Below are 10,081 nucleotides of genomic sequence, written 5' to 3' on the forward strand. Positions count from 1 at the left end.
GCTCAGTTCTGCTCTGTCCTATAATTATCACTGTGAGTAAGAAATCAGTTCATTTTGAATGGATTAATAGTAAAAGCCTAGATTGCCTTGAAGAGACTGTTGGTCAAATTATGTATATTAAAGGCAATACTAGTAAAGTCTCAGAAGGAAGTGAGCTATAGAGAAGGCTTCTATCATCTTATAGAATACATGTGGCACCTGAAAAAGAATGTTCCTAGAAGAGTGAATGTGATATATGCTCTGGCAAGATTTTAAAAGAAAACTGTGAGTATGTGACTGGACAATGGAGGAAAGACAATATTTTAATGCAGTGGCAAATCATTTGTCTGAGTTATGTTCAAATGTTTGATCGAAGGTAGAACGTATAAGTGGTGAACTTGAATATCTTTGGGAATGATGTGATGGAGTGAATTTGTTTTACATGTGACAAGAGCATGAATTTTGGGGGACAAAATAAAGAAAGTTATGGATTGGAATTTGTCCCACAAATGTATGTGTTGTAAATCCTAGCCTCTATATCTGTGATTATTATTCTATTTGAGATTGACCTTTTCATGTAAATGAGAGCAGATTACTGTAGGGTATCCCTAAAGTTAATGCACTTTGAGATTTGTTGTTGTTGTTGTTGCTATGTGCCATCGAGTTATTAAGATACATATGACCACAAATACAACAGAATTCAATGTGGCCTGGTCCTTTACCGTCTCACAAGCATTGCTCTTTGAGATCATTGTTTCAAGGCAATGTGTCAATCCTTCTCCTTGAGAGTATTCCTCTTTTTCACTCACCCTCTATTTTACCAGCCATGATCACTCCTGTGATATGTACAAAGTGCATGAGATGCTTCTGAGCATTTTGATTTTACTTCTTCCAAGAAATATTTCTTCCTTCTTATAGCAATACATGGCCTATTGAATATTCTTTGCCAACACCGTAATTCAGATGCATTAATTCTTCTTCCTTTTTTATTCATTGTCCAACTTCTGCAGATGTTGAAAGTAACTTGGCGTGGGTCATGTTTACTTTAGTTTTTAAGGTGACATCTTTGCTTTTTAACACTTTCAAGAGGTTTTTTGAAGAAGATTTGCCTAATATACTATTTCATTTAGTTTCTTAACTGTTGTTTCAGCAGTCATTGCTTGTTTGTGGATCCAAGTAAAATTATATCCTTAATAATTTCAATCTTTTCTCCGTGTTTTGTGATGTTTTTTATTGTTCTAATTATGAAGATTTTTTTTCTTCTTCATGTTTTCTTCTTCAGCAAGTCCTTCAAGTTCACTACACTTTCAAAAAGCAAGGTTATGTCATCTGATTATCACAGTTTGTTAATGAGTCTCCCTCTAATCCAGATGTCACATTCTTCTTCATATAGTCTAGCTTCTCAGAATATTTATTTAACATACACATTGAATAAGTATGGTAAAAGGATGTCACAATTCTTTTCAAGGTACACCTTTTCTGGTTTAAAACAGCACAGTATCCCTTTGTTTTGTTTGAATGACTGCTTCTTGGTTTATGGACAACTTCCATATTAGCATTATTAACTGTTCTGGAATTTCCATTATTTGCAATGCTATACATAATTTGTTATAATTAATATGATCCACACAGTTGAATGCCTTTTCAAAGTCAATAAAACACAACTAAACATCTTTCTCTGTATTATCTGCATTCAGCAATGATAGTCCTCATTCTGTATCCTCTTCTGAATCTGAATTAAATTTCTCACAACTCCCTGGTACTGTACTGATGCGGCAATTTTCTTTCTTTCTTTTTTCAGCAAAATTTTACTTGTGTGTCATATTTTTTGATAATTCTCTCATTCTGTTGAGTTACTTTTTTTTAGACTAGGCACAAATATAGATCTCTTGTAATTGGTTCACAAGTTAGCAGTATTACAAATTTCTTGACATAGAGTAAACATCTCTAGTACAGCATTCATTTGCTGAAATATTTCCATTGATATCCCATAAATTTCTAGAACATTGTTTTTTCCCATTACTGTAGTGCAAGCAACTTGGACTTCTTCCTTCAGTACCATTGATACTTTATCATATGCTACTTCCTGAAATGGTGAATGTTGACTCATTCTTTTTGGTATAATGATTCCTAGTATTCGTTCTATCTTTATTTAATGTTTCCTGCAATATTCAGTTTTTTGCCCATAAAATAATTCAATATTACAACTCAAAGTTTGGAAGCTTTCTTCAGTTATTTCAGATTGAGAAAAGCTGAGACTTTCTAAAGGTCATTTCAAAGACAAAAAAGTAAAAAGAAAAGACACTGATGGGTTTAGGAGGAGTCTATGAAGCATGCTCGTGAATGAAGAGTAGATACTAGAAAGGTAGACATGATGAAATAAAAGAGTTGTAAAGAAGAGTTTTAGTGGTAGCTCTAGAACACAAAGTGCAGCATTTTGGACATGAAAGTATCTAAACAAACAAGCTAGCAAGTAGAGAAAAAGTAAGAGAGATGCTTAGGCACATAAAGATATACAAGGAGCCAGAAAGCAGAAGCTGAAGAGTCAAAGACCTTTCTTCACATCTGACAAAGAGACAAAGACTTCCTCTGAAGTCAGTGCTCTGAATTTGGACTTCAAGTCTCGGAGACTGTGAGAAAATAATTTCCACCTGTTAAAGCCATCCACTTACAGTATTTCTGCTATAGCAGCATCCAGTGAAATTGATTTTAGACTTTTTAACATCTAGAACCTTAAGAGAATACATTTGTTTTCCTTTAGGGCACAGGCCTTGTTATAATTGGTTATTACAGCTATACATATCTAATACAATATATCTTTGGTAAGGAGGGTTACTATTTCTGGAAAATACCTCAATTATTTACCTGATTAACTACTAATTGTCTCAAGTTAGTTAATATACCCACTTTTTCCGCTCAGGAAAGCATTTAATGGAAAGGCTGGGTAGGAATTAGATATTACATGTGTTGGTGATAGATTAACTGAATGCTAAATAATAATTGGAAACAGTCCAGTGTGTGTATTATCTATTTAGCTATTTTATCATTTTTATCTGCTTCCTTAACATACCTTTATCATAACACCTATCCCATGGAATTGAAAGTCTTACTTTAAATTTCTGTTCTATTTGAATATCAGCTCTCTGATTGCAAAGGCACCATCTTACACATATTTTCTTTCTACCTTTTTTTTTTTTTTTTTGTAAGTAGATTAGAATCTTTGTTTAATAGATATTTTTATACAGAATAATATATTGCAAGAGATTTTGAGAGTATATGCTGTATTGGAAAACTTTAATCTGTTACAAATAAAGTAGAAAAATGTATTGATAAACGTATGTGTGTGTCTATCAATATATCACAATTTGCCTTTATCTATACAGATGGATAATCTGTATCTATCTGTCCATCTTGTTATAGGGACTGTTCTAATTTTCGGTAGACATACATGCAGATATTGAATGTGTTGGTGGTAGATTAATTGAATGCCAGATAATAACTGGAAACTGTCTAGGGTGTGTATTATCTATTTAACTATTTTATAATGATTCTAAGAGTTGGAGTCTTGCTGTGGCACTGTAGGGTAAGTAAGCACTGGAAAACAAAGTCTGTTTGGACTGTAGGGTCAGTGGTTCAAATCCACCAGCTGTTCCTCAGAAACCTTATGCAGGATCATTATGAGTTGGAAAAATTTGATGGCGCTAAACCACAACAAACAACAACTGTTACAGCAATCGAGTTGCCATGATTGAAAAATATCCATGACTAGAATAGGAAACAATCGATATATTTGCATGAAAAATAGAATTCTGATTGTTCAATAGTTTCTACTACTTTTCTTTTGCTCTTATTTGTTTTTATTCTGGGGAGACTAGATCACAGAGGTTTAGTTGCTGAATGATTTCCCTGAAAATGAATAATGCAGCCATCTTAGATTTACTTAGAACAATATTTTCTTACAAGTCAAAAAAGAAACAGTCCATGGAAAATGTGATTTTTAAGGGTATTTATAACTTGAATTTGACTTTCTGATTATCAGCACTTGAATTATAGCAAAAGTTAGTGATTAAAGTGATGGTTGCTAACTGAGATGTTGGTTGAACCTATCAGTTGCTTAGCAGGAGAAAGATGTTGCAGTCTACATCCACAAAGAATTACAGACTTGGAAATGTTGTGGGACAATTTTATGTTGTACTGCCAGGTCGCAGTGACTTGAATTCAACTTGATGACTGTGGGTTTGGTTTAGTTAGAATTATAGCAAACTCTCTTTCTCTCTCTTAATTTATCTTTTGTTCTCTGTTTTTGTTTCCTTTTTTTTATTTTTCACTGTTGTTGAAGTTAGAATGATTTCTTCTATGTGTTGGGGACCAAAAGGCTTATAGGCCTCATAAAACTTTAAGAGTGTCAGAACTGCTCCTTATTTGATTATTCAGTTATGTTTAATATTAACTTAGAACGTGAGCTCTTGGTATCCATGTAAAACCGAATTTCCCTCTAGAACCGAGGCAGTAAAACTTCCTCAAAGGACAAACAAGGACAGGTTTACTGGGATTAAGCAGGGAGGTTCTGGAGAGGAACTGCCCGGGGTATTCACTTGGGGTAGAGTGGTAAATTCTGGGAATATTGGATTAAGGACAATGGTGGCAACTCCCTCAGACCACCCTGGGTTTAATCAGTTTAGATTCTGGGAAAAGGACAATGGTGGCAGCCCCTTCAAACCGCCCAGGGTATAATCAGTTTGACCTATATGTTCTCCTTCCTCCTGAAAGCTTAATTAAACCAGGTATCTGAAACAGCTTGACTTTCTTCAGACCTTTTGAAATCCTTTTCACCTTTACCCATTGAAGATTAGGTGCTATAGGTATGTTAATTAGCCTTGAGAAACCTCGAGCTCCAGTCTTGGGATTTGAACCTAAAAAGTAATTTATAACAATTTGCTTGAATTTCTGGAAAATTAAGGATGTTAGATTATCAAGACAATATGTGATGTATATTTTAGAATTTGTTCCTGTAAATCATTTTGTCCTGTTTTGAATGATTAATCACATTTCATTTCTGTACCCTGTCTTTAATAATCCCCTTCTTCCTTTGTGTAAAGTCCCTCCCTGATATAAAAGACGGATGCAGACTAAAGCCGGCATGCATTATTGCTTGCAGGGTCATGGCGCGGTTTTGCATCCACTCTGGTCTCCGAGTGTTTCCTTTTTCACTCGCATCCCACCTAGAGTTAGTTTTGGGTGCAATGTCTGCTCCCAAGCAGTCTGTCTGGCAGCTTGCATCAAACCTAAACCTATGTGTCTGTCTTCTTTGTGTCTGTTCTCTCTCTCTCTCTCTCTCTCTCTCTCTCTCTCTCTCTTTATCATCACCAGACACCCCACCTTCGTGTACTCACCCCCTTGTCGAGGCCAGACCCCGGCACCTATGCAACTGGAAATGGTATTACTCTGGAGCTAAGTGTAAGTTTTGAGAATAAAAAATAATTGGAATATTCAAATGTGGAACAGGAATCTCTCAGTCAGACTTAAATGCATATAACATTCCTTGTACTTATGGGACTGATTTTCACATCAATTTAGACAGTCATGTCATGGTAGTTGTTGTTGTTGTTGTTGTTAGGTGTCATTGAGTCAGTACCAACTCCTAATGACCATATGCAAAGCAAAACAAAATGTTGCCTGGTCTTGGGTCAACCTCACTATAATTGCTATGCCTGAGCCCAGCACTTCTGCCACTGTGCCAATACTTCTCATTGGTTGTCTTCCTCTTTTTATCTGACCCACCAATTTACTAAACATATCTTTCACCAGGGACTGGTCCCTACTGAAAACATGTATGAAGTATGAGAGATGAAGTCTGGCTATCCTGCTTCCAGGGAACATTCTAGCTGTACTTCTTCCAACACAGATCTGTTTGTTTTTTTTTTGTCAGTTTTTCAGTATTCTCCTGCAACACCATAACGCAAATGCACCAATTCTTCTATGGTATTTCTTATTTATTCACTGTCCAACTTTCTCATGCATATGAGAGCATTGAAAATACCATGTCTTGGGTCAGGAGCACCTTAGTGCATATGAGCAATTGATGGTCTGTTGCACAGTCTGTCCCTGGTCTTGTTTGGACTGATATATGGAGTTTTCCATGGTCTCTTTCCACAAATGTAGTCAATATTGATTTCTGTGTATTCTATCTGGTGAGGTCCATGTGTATAGTCATCTTTTATGTTGTTTAAAAGAGGTATTTGCAATGAAGAAGATATTGGTTTGCAAAATTCTGTCATGTGATCTCCAGCAATGTTTCTATCTCCAAAGTCTTCTTTTATAACTACTAATCCTTCCTCTTTGTTTCCAACCTTTGCCTTCTAATCACTAGTAATTATCAATACATATTGATTGCATGTTTGGTCAATTTCAGACTGAAGAAGTTGGTAGACTTCTTCAATTTCATCATCACTGGATTTAGTAGCTGGTCATAAATTTGAATAATAGTGATATTAATATGTCTTCCTTGTAGGGATATTGATATTATCCTATCACAGACAGCATTGCACCTCATGACTGCTCTTGATATGTTCTTTCTGATGATGAATGTGACTTCATTCCTCTTGAATTTATCCTTCCCAGCATAGTAAACCATGTGATTGTCAGATTCAAAATGGCCAATACCAGTTCATGTCAGTTCGCTAATGCCTTGGATATCGATGTTCATGCATTCCATTTCATTTCTGACAATTTTGAATCTTTCTAGATTCAGACTTCGCACTTCATGTTCGGATTATTAACGGATTTGTATAGCTGTTTCTCTTCTCTTTTTGTTGTGCCTCATCAACAAATGAAGGTCCTAAAGGCTTTACTCCATTAGCGTTATCATGGTCAACTCTACTTCGAACAGGCAGCTCTTCTCCAGTCACATTTTGATTATCTTCCAACCTGAGGTGCTCATTCATCTTCCAGTGCTGGTAATATTCTGGTACTCTTCATCATGTTTCAATATTCAATAATCTGGTGCTGAAAGTTTTCCACTGTCATTCACAAGGTTTTCAGTGATTAAATATTTGGTAGTAGTCCATCTCTCCTTCTTTCTTGTCTGTCTTCATCTGGAAGCTCAGCTGAAACCTGTTCACTGTGGGTGCCCCTGCTGGTATTTAAAATACCTGTGGCATAGCTTCCAGAATCACAGCAACACACAAGCCACTAAAGTATGACAAATTGACAGACCTGTGGTGGAATGTCATGGTAAATGATAAAAAATAAAAGGAATGAAGTTTTGTGATTTTGGCATTTGGGAATCACTTTTTGATGAAAATAGTTCAGTGCTTATCCTACAGTGCCATGCCAGCACTCCACTGCATATCTATTTACACCATGTCAAAATGGCAGTGTTAGCATTCTTAAGGGACCCTTTTTTTAAAAATACTGTTTTATTTGGGGGACATAAAGAAGTCTGAAGGAACATGATCAAGTTTGCAGGCTTGATAGGGAAAGGTTTCCCAATGCAATTGTTTTAGAACAGCCCCTACTACCCTGCAAGAATGAGCAAGTATATTGTTGTGGTATAACAGAACAAAAAAAATTCCTCAGTGCAACGTTCTGATTTTTTTCTCATTAATGTAGTTTTCAGTTTTCTTAAAACTTCATAATAAGCCCCATTATCATCCTGTGTCCATTGAGATTATTTATCAATATTATTTCTTTGAAGTTACCAAAGACAGCACAATAACCTTCTGAGCTGACTTATCTGCCTTGAATTTTTTTTTTTTTTTTCTCATTAAACTTTGTTTTAAAGGGTCTGAAAATTCTGTGACATATTTTTGGTCAAGTTGTTTCCATTTAAAAAGTACTGATTTTAAAAACTAATAACTTAAACCTGCCACATACACAAAAAGAAACAAATGGTCCATATAACATTCCTTTCCTTCTGAAGGTTTTATGATGCATTGCTCTCATTAACTAGTCTTTTACTATTAAACTTAAATGGCCAATTGAGACAAACAGTTCTGAGACTGTTCTTCCACCACAGATTCAGACTGGAGAGACAGGTATTAAAGGTAATATTCATTTAGCCTTCTGAGTTTTCTGAGCTGATTTGGTGACTTTGCCAGCTCCAGCAGCCTTTTTGTCCACTGCCTTGATGACACCCACAGCAATAGTCTGTCCCATGTCACGAACAGCAAAACGACCCACAGGAGGGTAGTCTGAGAAGCTTTCAACACACACAGGCTTGCTGGGAACCATGACAACAATGGCAGCATCACCAGACTTCAAGAATTTGGGGCCATCTTCTAGCTTCTAGCCAGACCAGCGATCAATCTTCTCCTTGAGCTCAGCAAACTTGCAAGCAATGTGAGTGAGCTGTGTGACAGTCCAGCACAGGTGCATACCCAGCACTTATTTGGCCTGGATGGTTCAGGATGATCACCTGTGCAGTGAAGCCAGCTGCTTCCATTGGTGGATCATTTTTGCTCTCACCAGCCACATTGCTATGGTGGACATATTTGACAGAGACATTCTTTACATTGAAGCCTACATTGTCCCCAGGCAGAGCTTCACACAAAGCCTTATGGTGCATTTCAACAGATTTTACTTCAGTGGTAACATTGACAGGAGCAAAGGTGACCACCATGCCTGGTCTGAGAACACCAGTCTGCAACACCACCAATTTTGTAGACATCCTGGAGAGGCAGACGCAGGGGCTTGTCAGTTGGACGAGTTGGTGGCAGGATGCAATCCAGAGCTTCAAACAGTGTGGTTCCACTGGCGTTGCCATCCTTACGGATGACTTTCCATCCCTTGAACCAAGGGACGTTAGCACTTATCTCCAGCACATTGTCACCATTCCAACCAGAAATTGGCGCAAATGCTACTGTGTCAGGGTTGTAGCCAATTTTTTTAATGTAGGTGCTGACTTCCTTAACGATTTCCTCATATCTCTTTTGGCTGTAGGGTGGCTCAATGGAATCCATTTTGTTAACACCAACAATAAGCTGTTTCCCACCCAGTGTGTAAGCCAGAAGAGCATGCTCACAGGTCTGCCTATTCTTAGAGATACCAGCTTCAAATTCTCCAACACCAGCAACAACAATAAGGACAGAACAGTCAGCCTGTGAGGTTCCTGTAATCGTGTCTTTGATAAAGTCTCTTGTGTCCTGGGGTGTCAATCATGGTCACATAGTACCTGCTGGTCTCAAATTTCCACAGGGAGATATCAATGGTGATGTCTTGCTCATGTTCAGCTCTCAGTTTTTCCAAGACCCAAGCATACTTGAAGGAGCCCTTCCCATCTCAGCAGCTGCCTTCTCAAGTTTTTTGATGGTTCTTGAGTTGATTCCACCGCATTTGTACAGCAGGTGACCAGTAGTGGGTGGCTTGCCGGAGTCAACATGTCCAATAACAACAATGTTGATATGGGTCTTTTCCTTTCCAATTTTGGTTTAGGTTTTGCGATGGTTTTCACCAACACCTGTATTCTGGCGCAACCCCATTTCGAAAAATCTGCCTTGAATTTAACTGCCCCAACAGATTCCCATGGAAGCCACTATTTTGATTGCACATTGATCTGTGCATCATATTGGAAAATCCAAAAGTCATTCCTGGTTATGTTTCAATCCATAAATTGTCTTCATAAGTTTGAACTTGTTTAAAATACTGATGGTATGAACAACTCTTTGAGCTAGTTGACCTTCATACAATAATTTTGGCACCCATAAATACAAAAAAAATGCTGCATCCAAAATGTTCAGTTAAAACTGAAGATGCTGAACCATATGAGATCCAAATTTTTGTAGCTACAGAATCAATAGTAATCCTATTGCCTTCTTCCACCGGTTTCTGGACCCAGCCATAGTTTCTTCACTTGTTGAGGGTGATGTGTTTTTTCTCTTTTTATTGAAGATGAACAGTACATAATTTAATTATTAAACCATCTTTAAGATCTTCTCAGTCTTCCTTAAAATGTTTGATTGATCTAAAAACTATGATTTTGCATAAGGTAGTGTTCCTGTAAACTCGTTGCAAAGCTTCAATGATTTGAGATGTCCACTTGAGTTTTGTTTAAAATTTAGTATTAGCCCTGACCTCAAATTGCTTTTTTTCCATGGCAATATAT

At 37.0% G+C, this 10,081-nt stretch overlaps 1 pseudogene; it reads right to left on the bottom strand.

Annotated features, from left to right (window-relative positions):
• Positions 1–8,031: 8,031 nt before the first annotated feature.
• On the bottom strand, positions 8,032–9,407 carry LOC102825424 (annotated as a pseudogene).
• Between the last annotated feature and the right edge of the window lie 674 nt (positions 9,408–10,081).

This window comes from Chrysochloris asiatica, unplaced genomic scaffold (genome assembly GCF_000296735.1).
Source record: "Chrysochloris asiatica unplaced genomic scaffold, ChrAsi1.0 scaffold00013, whole genome shotgun sequence".
In the NCBI taxonomy this organism is placed as follows: domain Eukaryota; kingdom Metazoa; phylum Chordata; class Mammalia; order Afrosoricida; family Chrysochloridae; genus Chrysochloris; species Chrysochloris asiatica.